Below are 12,996 nucleotides of genomic sequence, written 5' to 3' on the forward strand. Positions count from 1 at the left end.
ATATGATACATTTGTATTAAAAAAAAAAAATATGTAAAATGTATTAAAAAAAGATTGGCAAAAAATTAAAGTGTTTACTTTTTCTCTAAAAATATAATAAACAATGAAAGTCAAATTGTTTAAAATTAATAAACTATTAATATATTTACTTTAGTATTACATGACTGTACTTCAAAAAATTTACAATTTTTCAATAATATTTAAAAATATGTATGCTAAAATGTTATTAATTTTCAAAATGCACATTAAAAATATACGTTAAAAAAACATTGTTAATTTTCCAATTCTACATGAAAAATGTATATTAAAAAATATTGTTAATTTTCCAACTGTACATGAAAAATGTATATAAAAAATGTATTATACTTTGTAATAAACAACAAAAAACATGAATAATGTTTTTATTATTTTGAAAAAATGTATAACAAATGTAAATGATAACAAATAAACTGTAAAATATTTTTTGAAATGTGTAACCAATAAAAATGCTTACAAGAATAACTAACATACATCTCCATTCTTATTAAAATTGGCATACAAAATAAAAAAATAAAACAATTAATAAACAATTACAATTTACTATACCTATTTCCAAATCCAACAAAACTAAGTGAAATTGGTGGATAATAAACCTAATTAAATTACTATTCCTAGTCCAAAACAAACTAAACTCACGGAAAGTACTGGATAATAAACCTAATTAAATTACTACTCCAAATCCAAAACCAACAAAATTTAGGGAAAGTGCTGGATAATAACTAAATTACTATTCCAACTCCAAAACAAAATTAACTCAGGGAACGTGGTGGATAATAAAACATAAAAAATTAATATTCCAACTCCAAAACAAAAAAAACTCACGGAAAGTGCTGGATAATAAACCTAATTAAATTACTATTCCAACTCCAAAACAAAGTAAACTCAGGGAAAGTGCTGGATAATAAACCTAATTAAATTACTATTCCAACTCCAAAACAAAATAAACTCAGGGAAAGTGCTGTATAATAAACATAATTAAGGGGATCATTATGATGGCGGTGAAACCCCGGTGGCGGTTTTACCACCGTCTCGAAGCATTTCTCCGCCCACCATATTACGATGGCAGGCGGTGTGCTGGCGGACGCAAAGTCCGTCCACCACGGGACCGCCACGGGCAATGCTTAGTTTTTAAAATTTATATTTTGTTCTACAATTTTTTATTTTTGTAAATAAATTACAAAAAATATAAAAATATATACTCAAAAATAAAGATAAACTCAAAATTGGATTTTATTTCAAACTTAAATTTTCAAAGTTAAAATAAAATTTTACATTTGAAATTTCTACTTTAATTTTTTTTTTACTTTAAAAAACTACCCTTATTCCCTATAAAATAATCATCACGCTACTAAAATCTCTCAAAATAAATCTAAAAGATTACAAATATAATTTTCTCATTTCTCCTCCCCCTAATTCACTATAAACACAACAACCCACTACAAAAACTTTATAAATTTCTTAAAATATTTCTATTTTAATTTAAATTTAAAAAATACTCAACATACTTATTCCCTATGAATACAACATCCTACAACAAAGCTGCCGATTCCGATCCGAGCCGGATCCGGAGTGTTTTCTGACCGAGCCGGACTCCTGCAGTCCGACCGAGCGAATAAGATGCAGCCGTATGCTACCGAACCCATTTCCCCCCGCCATGCTAATATGGCAGGGGGAAATAGGTGGCGGGCGGGGTATGATGTAGGGTGGATAGCCACCGCCATGCGGGCGGTGGCGATCCGCCCTACATCACAATAGACCCCTTAGTTTAGTAAGTGAGCTCTCTTGGGGGGTGAAAATGTATGAAGCCTTAAGACTCAATGGTATACATTTAAAAAAAAAAGAAAACTGTGATCTTGGAAAGTTGTAAAGCTCTGTAGAGTGACAGTTTCAGAGGCTCTATGCAACACCAGGAAACTGATGTAGCAGGCTGCTCATGCAACAGGTAGATAAGCGCCATTTCCCAGCTGGTCCAACTGTTGTGCATTGAGGACTCACCCCTTTGAAAAAATGATAATGGTTTTGCCTTTACCCACTATGCTCACCCCTGCAAGCATTGCTCAACCTGCCAGTTTGGACCACTGACGTGGCCACCATGTGCACCCATGTCGGACAAGGTTTGCCACTTAGCTTTGTTTTTTTTACTGACATGGCCTATAATTTATATTGAGACCAGTAAAGATATGGGGGTAAGCAGGGAAACACCCTGTTTACTCAGTTAAAAAGTGTTTCAAAGCTCTCTTACTTGAATCAGAATAATTAGTAGAGTGAATAGAAGGATAATTAGCATGTCGCCAAAGAATTCTGAGAATTTGACACTATGGGCTTTGGGAGAGAGATAGGGAAAATGGTACAGCCAGGCAGCATATACATTCTTTAACTAGGCTGTTTTTGTTGGGCTTGTAGCCCAATATATAGCTGGCCATTTTAGTTTGTGTGGCACTATTTTGGGATGGTGACACGGTGGTCGTCCTAAGAGCACAGGTTTTTGTTTAATTTGCATTTTGATCATTAGCAGTTAGGTTATATCATACTTTACTATGAGCATGGAAGATGCATGCATGAAGGAGGCCATGTACCTGCTCACAGCGGCAGGTTGCATGGACCTCCTGACACTGAGCGCGTGGTTCAGGGTGCACCTCACATGTATATCTGCCAATGGAGTGACAGGGGCGCTATTGACATATTCAGAGCCGCTGGAGATCAGAGGTGAGGAGGCACAAGGTAGGCACAAAGGGCTGCTCACGTGGTAGAGGAGCTGCCCCTGGGGTGGCGCAAGGCACCCATGATGGGAGGACGGCAGCACAGCGGCCCACGCTAAAATGTATGGCTGGCTGGGGCACGAGGAATACAAGTGCAACACGATGCAACACAGAAGGCTTGGAGGAGGCCGTGTGAGAATCTAACTCCTACAAAAGGAAGCACGCGGACAGGATGCAGGGTGGGGGGAGGGGTGGCATATGGTAAGCAAAGGGTGAGGGCAAGAGCGCTCGGGCCCAGTAGGATGCCTGCAGAGACTGGTGGAAGCATTGGAGAGCTGGGGAGCAAAAAGCCAGCTCCAATGGCAAGCTGGTAAGGCAGAACAGGATTACAGAGGGCAAAAAGATGAGTGTCAGGGTCTAGAAGAAGCAATGGGCACTCAGTGGGGGCACAGTGGCAAGGCGGGAACCCTCAGGCTACATACAGTGGTGGGTTGGGAGAGGGTGCGGAGGAATACAGAGGCCAGGATTAAATCTGGCAGGTTGATAGGGGGTCAGCAGGCAGAGGTAGGTTTGTGCGGCATTATGTTATGGTATTTTAAGGAAATTTGTAGAGCGCGCGATTACCCTTGAGTGTCCTGGTTCTAACTGAAAGCTGAGCATGCTGAACTGATGCATTAATTGTTAAAAAGCCAGGTCCTAATCTCCTTCCTAAATAACAACAAAGAGGGAATTCCTTTAATACATGCTGGGAGGTTGTTCCATAGTTTTGCTGTATAGAATTAAAGACTCCTGCCTCTCCAATTGCCTTTATGATCTAAGGAACTACTAAAGTTATTGAATTTGCTAATCGTAAGGCTCTGTTAGCAATATACCATCTAAAAGTCTTCCTAAGAAATTCTGGACCTGTATTGTAGAGCCCCTTATGTGCAAGGCATAAGGCTTTGAATTTGGCTCAATTACGTTTCGGAAGCCAATATAGCTCTTGAAGTCCCTGGGATATAGGACGAAATATAGGTAAATTCAGGATCATTCTAGCTGCAGCATTCTGCACAAGTTTCAACTTATTTACACGCTTTCTTGCATAGTCAAGTAAAGACTGTTGCAATAGTCCAATTTTGAAAGGACTAATGAAGTAATCACATTTTTTCTGAAGTTATTAGGAATATATGATAATATTTTTCTGATCATTTTGAGGGTGTAGTAGGGTGATGAAACCACCACGGTCTCTTGGTCACCCATGTTAGGTTTGTCATCAATGATGACTCCCAAGTTTTTAGCTTAAAGAACACGATTAAGAGGTTAACTCAGTCGTTCTGGCCACCAGTTAGGGGACCAGATTGGGGACGGATTCCCGAGTATAATAACCTCTGTTTTTTCCGAATTGAGTTTCAAACAGCAGTGCCTGTTCATCCAGCTGCTGACTGCCTCCATACAGTCTTGACATCTTTGCGGACCTGGGGAATCTTTAATTGAGACAGTGACTACCAATTGGGTGTCATCAGAATAGGACGTTAGCTGTAAGTTAAACTTTTTAAGAAGTGGGGCCAATTTGGAAACAAAAATAATAAAAAGGGTCGGTTCAATGGCGATCCCTGTGGCACACCACACAGTAGAGTATAAAGTGTTGATTTAAATTCACCCAGCGCCAACGTTTGTTTCCTGCCTGTGAGAAAGGAGGTGAGCAGCACCAGAGCCTTATCCTTAATCCCTATTTCTGCTAGATGGTGAATCAATATTTTATGGTTCACCTTATAAAACGCAGTCAATAGAACCAGTAGGATAAGGACTGCGGATCCACCTCCATCCAGTGTCATTCTTATCTCTTCTGTTGCTTTGACCGGTGTAGTCTCAGTGCTATGTCCTGGTCTAAAACCGAACTGTGTTGAATCTAGGATTGAAGTATCCTGAATAACTTTGGATAATTCTATATTCAAGATTTTTTCAATCATTTTAGAAGGAAACAGGAGGCGTGATATTGGGCAATAATTTTTGGGGTCCATACAATTCTGAATAGGATTGAGGCTTGTTTCCAAACAGATGGAAATACATCTGTGGAAATATCGGACAGGTTTGTCTAGAAAATACCCAGTGTTAATTTAAATATTTTAGGAGGGCAAGGATCATTTAGAGAATCTGATTTATTTTTCATGAGAAGAGTTACTACTTATTATGGGGTGGTAGGTGTAAAAACACCATCTAGAGTATGACCTGCTGAATGAGTGGTTTCCATTATTATCTGATTGAGTCCTAAGGACTTCGCAATATCAAGGAGAGCGGCTGTTTCTTTATCATCCACTGCTTCAAGATAAAAATTAAAATCTCCCAGAATGGAGAAATTGTCCGATTGCAAGCTGTTTTCAGCTAGTAATTGGAAAGCAATTAAGAATGTGTTTTTATTTGCCACAGGTGGGCGATATATCAGTATTCCAGTGAATGATATCTGATTTGATCTGCTTAGTTTAAAAGAAAATGCCTCGCAGTCCATGTTAGTAAAGGCTTCACAGGAAGCTGTTCATTTACTGCGAAAGATTATGGCTAAGACACCCTCTCTCCATGGCGATCTATCCCACCTTAAGAGGGAGTAATTCTTGGGGCCGCGGTCGCAAAATCAGGGTTACATGATTGATCACCCCAGTTTTCAGTAATAAATAGCCCATCTAGCTGTTCAGTGTCAATTAATTCCGTAATTTCTAATTTGTGCTTAGGAAGGGAGTGGGCATTGATTAGCCCAAGATGTAAGTTATTCTCATGGGGCAGATTTATGTTCCCTGGCGCATCCCTGCAAATCAGCATGGATGCGCCAGGGAAGATGCTTCACGCAAGTTTGCCCTTGCGCCACCGCAGATGCGCCGCATTTACAATGCGGTGCATCGTGGCGCAAGGACAAGCAGATGCGTGATGCATCTGCCGGTGTAAGGTTGGCGCAGTGCTGAAGTTGCGTCGCAAGTGCGACGCAACTCCAGCACTGTTCCAACCTACCCTATCCCTAACATGGTGCGTCAAGCCTTACGCCTGCTTCAAGCAGGCGCAGGGTTTTGACGCATCAGCGTTGGGAAAGTGACTCAGTGAAATCTTATAGATTTCACTGAGTCACTTTTCAGGGGCGTTCCTGCGACGGAACGCCCCCCCCTGTGTTGAAACGCCCACATGAAACCTGACGCAGGTTTCACGTGGCGCAGGGCTTTACACCGTGACGCATCTCCATAGATGCGTCACGATGTAAATAGGGCGCAATGTGGCGCAGGGTTTACGCCGCCGCTGCGTCACAAAAGTGACGCAACGGCGGCGTAAAAGGGGCCCAATTCCCACATAAATCTGCCCCTTAGTCTTTAATATGTGAAGAGCCGTGAGTATTTGCGTATTTGAGGTCAGGCCAGTATGGTAGGGGGCACTGGCTATAGGTGCTGGAGCGGGATGATGAGCAGGTAGGCAGGGAAATTAACCCCGGCACACCGTACCTCCCCTCTATATTGCAGGCTCATCTTTTCAGCAGGCAAGCAGACTCGAGAAAGCTTTATGTGGCTCATCGAGCCTGAGGTGAAGAGAAGGCAGGGTCTAGTGTGGTAAGTCTGATGCCAGCATGCAACACTGCCACAATAAGGTCGGTTGTGGACTCAGCAGTGCATCAACCTTTACAGGTTACTACGGTCCCTGGGGCCGTGGTAAGCAGCATGGAGCAACAGCGGGCAGGGGTGAGGCCAAGAGCGCGTATCACGGCTCCTTTGCGAACCTTGGCAGGTGCAGCGGTACTGGTGGAAAATGCAGAATGTGGTTTTGATGCACAGGTTTCGACGCCCAGAGGGCAGTGGGATTTTGAGGAGGTTCAGCCACAGTTAGATTACGATGAGTTGAGCCTGTAAGAAGGTGAAGTTGTGGATGACGACGCTTCTGCGGAGGAGGAGGAACACAGGTGGTGGACAAGAGGTGCATGCGGGGGTACAGATAACAGGATTGTCCTTAGTGTTACAGGAGCGTCACGACGATCAGGAAGCATGTTCAGAAGCAGCGGTTGTTGGTTTCCCTTTGCAACTGGTTATGCGGCTGGATCCCGTGCAGAGGCCAGCCTTGATGCAAGGTAAAGGCACTAGGTGCTTTGGAGCAAAAGGAGGTGCAGTCAACGTGGCTATTGGAGTGGATGCGGGGGAGACTTGGGCAGCGGATACCTATGGTGAAGGAAAGGTGTGTATCTCAAAGATGCTGGGCTGGGTACCTTGAAAAAGCCAAGGTCACACAGGTGGCATCGGAAAAGGCAGTGGGAGAAGGCGAATCACAAAAGGAAGGGATGGTTGGACAAAGGGCTAAGGGTGAACAGGCCACTTCACTGGCTAAAGGAGTAAGGAGGGAGGACAGGATAAGGAGGGATTACAAGACGCGGGTAATAAAGAGAGTCAAGAGCTTAAAATTAAGAAGTTTTCATATATGTGACTCACAAAAACCCTGGGCGCCCACTTGATACTGGCAATCAAAGAAAAGATATGGAAAGGGTAGTATGTTATGTTATGTTATGTTAAATGAAGCTTGTAAAGCGCACTGACACCAATGGTTTCCTGGCGCTAATGACAGAAGAGTGAGAGCAGCAGCAGAGTGACAGACAGCAATAGGCAGGTTAGCAAGGGGGGGGGAAGAGGGAAGTCTTTAACAGTTTCCTGAAGTCGAGGAGGGAGGAACTAGACTTGATGGGGAGAGATAATGAATTCCAGAGGGAAGGGGCCAGAAGGGCGAAAGAGCGGGCACCGAACTTTTTAGTTTTGACTCTGGGAACAGTCAGTAAGTGAAGGTAGGCAGAGCGTAGATTACGTGATGGCTGGTATGCCGTGATTAAGGATTGCAAGAAGGCAGGGCTAGTGCAGTGAAGTGCTTTATAGATGATGCACGCCATCTTAAAAGCTGCCCTTTGACCGATTGGCAGCCAGTGAAGTCGCTGTAGTAGTGGTTTTGCCGACTGCCACCTGGGGATTTTATAGATAAGACGGGCCGCCTGGTTCTGGACAACCTGAAGGCGATGCAGAAGACACTGAGGAAGACCATGATAGATGGAGTTGGAAAAATCCAGGCGGGACAGGACCAGGGAGATGACGACCTGGATTAATGCAGGGGATGAAAGTAGGTGGCTGATCTTACGGATCCTTCTGAGCTGGTGCATAGAGGAGGAAATGACAGCCCCCACTTGGGCTTTTAGAGAAAGTTCAGCATCGATTATCACGCCAATACTTTTCACTGTTTTCAGCGGGACCGGAAGAGGGCTTAATTCAGTGGGCCAGAACTGTGGGCCCCAGTGACCAGAACTGGAACCAGGGAGAAGTAGTTCAGTCTTCCCCGGATTCAACTTTAATTGATTAATATTCATCCATTCCAAAATGTGGATCATGACAGAATGAAAGGTATTAACAGCATTAGGGGAGTTCAGTGGGAAGATGATTTGCAGGTCGTCGGCGTAGTTATACACCGTGATATCCCAGTTCCTGAGTGACTGAATGAGTGGACGAAGGTAGAGGTTGAACAGCAACGGCGAGATGGAGGAGCCTTGGGGGACTCCACAAGTAGTTGCAGTTCTCCCGGCTGTGTAAGGGCCTAGGCGTACGGCCTGAGTTCTGCCGGTTAAAAAAGACATGATCCAATTAAGGGCGAAGCCCTGGATGCCCGCCTGTGCAACACGGCGGAGGAGGATGTTATGGTCCACCGTGTCAAACGCGGCGGACAAGTCCAGGAGCACCAAAGCTTGAGGAGTACCAGCGTCCGCATTACTTCTCAGAGTATTCAAGACTGCGAGAATGACCGCCTCGGTCGAATGGGCAGGTCTGAACCCAGCTTGATTGGGCTCAAGGAAGCCAGAGGACTCAATAAAGTGTGACAGAAATTGAGTGACGTGGGCCTCCAATAACTTTGAGAGGTAGGGGAGGAGGGAAATGGGACGATAATTAGAGAGTTCTCCCGGGTCTGCTCCAGGTTTTTTTAAAAGGGGCACCAAAATTGCCTCCTTAAAAGATGCAGGGACAGAGCCGCTGTTGAGGGAGCTGTTCAACAAAGGGAGGATGTGATCTGGTAATTTAAGACAGATGTCCCGCATGACTGAGGGTGGGCAACAATCACTGGGGGAGCCAGATTTGACTCTAGTTGCGAGTCGAGCCAATGAGTCAGCGTTGAGAGCAGGGAGCGTCGTGATGACCGAGTGGTTATCAGGCATGGAGACCTGGGGGGATGGCTGGGGGGAGAGTGGATTGAGTCTTTGATTTTTTTGATCTTTTCGATAAAGAAAAGGTTGAGGGCATCGCAAGTTTCTTGAGAAGGGGTCTGAGCAGGAAGGGTTCTGTCATCGGTAGTAAGCTCATTCATAATTTTAAACACTTCCTTGGATTTGTTGGCTGCAGAGAGGAGCCTGTCCGAGAAGTGGACTGATTTGGCTAAAGTAATGGCTGCTTTGTATTCTCTACGCACACTAATGTAGAGTAATCTAGCTGCGTCAGAGTAGGTGTGCCTCCAGACACGTTCCTGTTGACGTACTTTTAGTTTATGTAATTTAAGGTCATGCGTATACCATCTATGAGAGGAAGCATGTTTAGTGGGGGGGAATCGCGTCAGCGGGGCAAATTGATCGCTGGCCGACTTCAGCCAATTAGTGATGTTGCTGTCTAGTGTGTCGATATCAGGGCAGGCTGTGAGATCCCGGGCTGGGCTGGTGTCTGCTAGGGTCGTGAGAAAGGCCTGGGAGTCCAGTGTGCTCCATTTTCGAGAGAGCCCGCCAGCCATACGAGGGGCCGGGAGACTGCCAGGGAGGGTAATAATCGTGTCGACTAAGAAGTGGTCTGACCAGACAACGGGAGAGACAATAGGCTGAGACAACACTAGGTCCAGGATGTGGCCCTTAAGATGGGTAGGGCAGAGGATCTGTTGCGTGAGGTTCAGACTATGAAGCATTTCAAACAGTTCAGAGGCGTGAGAGCCGGCATTAGGGTCGTTGTACCAATAATTGAGGTCGCCAACAAGTGCGAAGCTAGCATGATGTGTCAAGATGGAGGACAGATGTTTGCTCAGCATAGTGGCAAAGGTGCTCATGGGGTGTGGTGGCCGGTAAAGGAGGAGCAGTGTGAGGGCACCTGAGTCAGTTCCCATGCTGAGTAACAGATTATCCACCTCCGGTATGGGGAGAGAGGAGGAGGAGAGAGCGTTGAGGCGTTTAGATATGGCGGCTACTCCACCACCAGAGCGGTCTCCCAGTCGGTCCGCGTGAAGAATATAATAGTCTGGGGGGAGAGCCGCAAGGATATCAGGAAGTGACTCAGCAGTGAGCCAGGTTTCCGTCAGAAGGAGAATGTCCGGTTTTTCATTGGTGAGCAGGATGAAGATGTCAGACTGATGGCTCACTAAGGACCGAGTATTCAAATATAATACCCTAAGGGAGGTCACGCTATGGTTGACGTGAGCAGGGGGCTTAGCCTCAGCGCGGTTGGAAAAACCTAGGCAATTGATGCCCACAGTGTCCAGACGCTTAACAATAGTAGGACTTAGGGTGAGAGAGGGTCGCTGTAGTGCTCTAGGAGCGTCCGAGGTATATGTGATGACATGGACAGCATGGCCGGCCCCTGGACCCGGTCTGGCGCGGACGGGCGCAGACGGGCTTGCCTTTGGCGCGCCTTTGGCGCACCGCCGGCGCGCCCGCTGCGCGCGTCCACTGCGCGGTCGCCTAATCATCTGTTTTAAGTAGAGGAGTTGATTGTCAAACTCCTCCCCTTCCTCCCTCCCGGAAATGCGTCAGTCTGCTCGGCCACGCCCTCCACACAATCGGCACAGGCCGTGATGGACCGGGGCGGGCGGAGCAGCTGCGCGGCGTGAGTAGCGTGGGAGAGGTGAGATGGCACAGATATTAGCGGTAAGAGCCGTGGATTTACAATTTACATTGAGAGTGCTAACCTGCAACAGCTAGTTATCCGCCCTCCCAACAAACAGTAAAACACAGTAAAACGGCACAGGTGGCAAAGTTAAAACGTTAGAGTAAAACGTTTAAAAAGGTACCTCTGTTACATATAAGTGCTGACTCTAGAAACGAGTGTTCCTGCCCTTATAGCAATAGCGTGACAGTGGTGTACAGGTTAAAAGGATTAAAAAGCGCTAGCACACACTCTCTCTCAGCGTGTCCTTTATGTAGAACTGTTGAAACTAATCCATATGGAACTAAACCTCAAAGAGAAAACACATAAAGAAATAATTTAATAAGTATTTGAAAGCTTTCTAAATTGTGTCCGAATAATTACTACAGCGAACAGAGGCATATTTAGCATGTAACAAAAGGATCCAGAGAATTTCACATACAAGCTTTTTCACCTACCATCTGTTGGCTGTTCCACCGAAGCAAAACATAAATAAATGTGCTGTATTTTTTTCTAAGAAAGGTCCAACCCCAATTATGTCTTCCATTGCCCTCCCCCTGTGCACTGTCTCCTGCAGCCCTCCTCCACACCTTTCATCCAGGACTAAGAAATCGGTAGAGGGAGGCGGTCTGGTACTTCCGGTGAATCCTTTGTACTTCATGATAGGCTCGCACATTTCTACCCTTTAAATATTCAAAAAAGTAGATTTTCCTGCTTATACATTTCATTTGCTGTGGTCTCGGCGAGTTAGTCGGGAGCCGCATGTAACGAGTAAATTACCGGCTCCTGTAATCATTTAGCGCTAGTGCGCAAATATGCAAGTTAGCGCTTATCAAACGCTACACTGGCGATGAGGGGTGTTTTGAACCCTGCATCTGCTGGACGTGGCCCCACTGAGATGAGCAGCTGCCACCCATGTCTCATGGGCCTGAGATTGGTGTCCCGTCCCAGAGAGGGCCCTGCTGAGCCAGCTGGTAGTTCCTGGGGGATACACAGGGAGAGCCTGAGAGCCCCATCATTGTAGCCTGTGAGGTGTGCATCACGCCTGTGTGGTGGCAGGTCCAATGCCACGAGGAACACGACGATGGCCGCCCTGTACCCCGGAGCAGGCCCGGGCCCGGTGGGAGCGTCCAGGACCCCGAAGACCCTAATGCTGGCTCCCAGAGGTACGTGTGCCCACTCAATGGTGTAGAGGCACGGAGGAGGACCACGCTCGACGCCCACCAGGGGGTGCCCACCACTCGTGTTCGACGAGGGGGAGAAGCAGCCGGCCTCCACCGCACGCCGTGCACGTGTCAAGATGGTGTCGATTCCCGCCATTGAGCCGTTTGTAATCGACGGTGCCCCGTCGTCCCTTGCCCCGCGCTGGAGGGATTGGACAGACCGCCTACAAATATATTTTGAGGGGGCAGGCATCTCGAGGGAAAGACGCAGAGCATTGCAGCTCCACCTGGGAGGCAAAGACATCCACCGCATCTATAAGACCCTCGTGGAGGCAACGCCGAAGACTTACCTCACGCTTCTGAACGCTCTCAACGCCCATTTCGAACCCATGGCGGATAGAGACTACGAAAGATTTATCTTTCGTCAAGCCAAGCAGGAGGCAGAAGAGTCCCTAGATGCGTTCCACGGCAGACTGAAGGAGTTAGCCAGCACGTGCGGTTTCCGGGACGAGCAGGAAGAGATCCGAGGGCAGATCATACAAGGGTGCTACTCGTCCAAGCTCCGGGTCACGGTCCTCCAGGAAGAAGGAAAGCCCCTAGCGGACATCCTCACTCTAGGACGGTCGAAGGAGCTCTCGCAGGCGAGGGCCTCGCACATGGAAGCAGCCCTGCATCGCCCCATGAAGACTGAACAAGTGCAGGTGGCGGAAGCGGTGAATGTGGTATGGCCCAAGGTGAGACCGGCCGGAGGGAAAAGACAACCGGAGACGAAGAAGAAAGAATGCGGATACTGCGGAGGCCAGCCCCACCGCATGCAAGACTGTCCGGCCAGAGGGAAAAAGTGCAGCGCCTGCGGGTGGATGAACCACTTCGCAGCGGTGTACAGGTCCACCAGAGTCAAGAAAGAGGCGGCCCATGCAGTGCAGGAGGGGGCGGATAGCGAAGACATGCACAATGATACCGAGGAGTACCCAGTCCACTACGTGTTCGCGATCAACCAGCCACAAAAGAAGAAGCGCAGACTTCCAAAATGTCGCATCTTGGTCCAACAACAGGAGGTAAAAGCGACCATTGATATAGGGGCGTCCATCGAGCTGATGGCCGCCAACGTCTATCACCAGCTATGCACCAAACCTCCGCTGCGAGAGGCAAAGATCCGCGTATTTGCGTATGGCCAGAAGACACCCATCCCCCTAATCGGGTGCTTCAAGACGGAACTGCAACATGGGG

Source organism: Triturus cristatus, chromosome 3_1, assembly GCF_964204655.1.
Source record: "Triturus cristatus chromosome 3_1, aTriCri1.1, whole genome shotgun sequence".
In the NCBI taxonomy this organism is placed as follows: domain Eukaryota; kingdom Metazoa; phylum Chordata; class Amphibia; order Caudata; family Salamandridae; genus Triturus; species Triturus cristatus.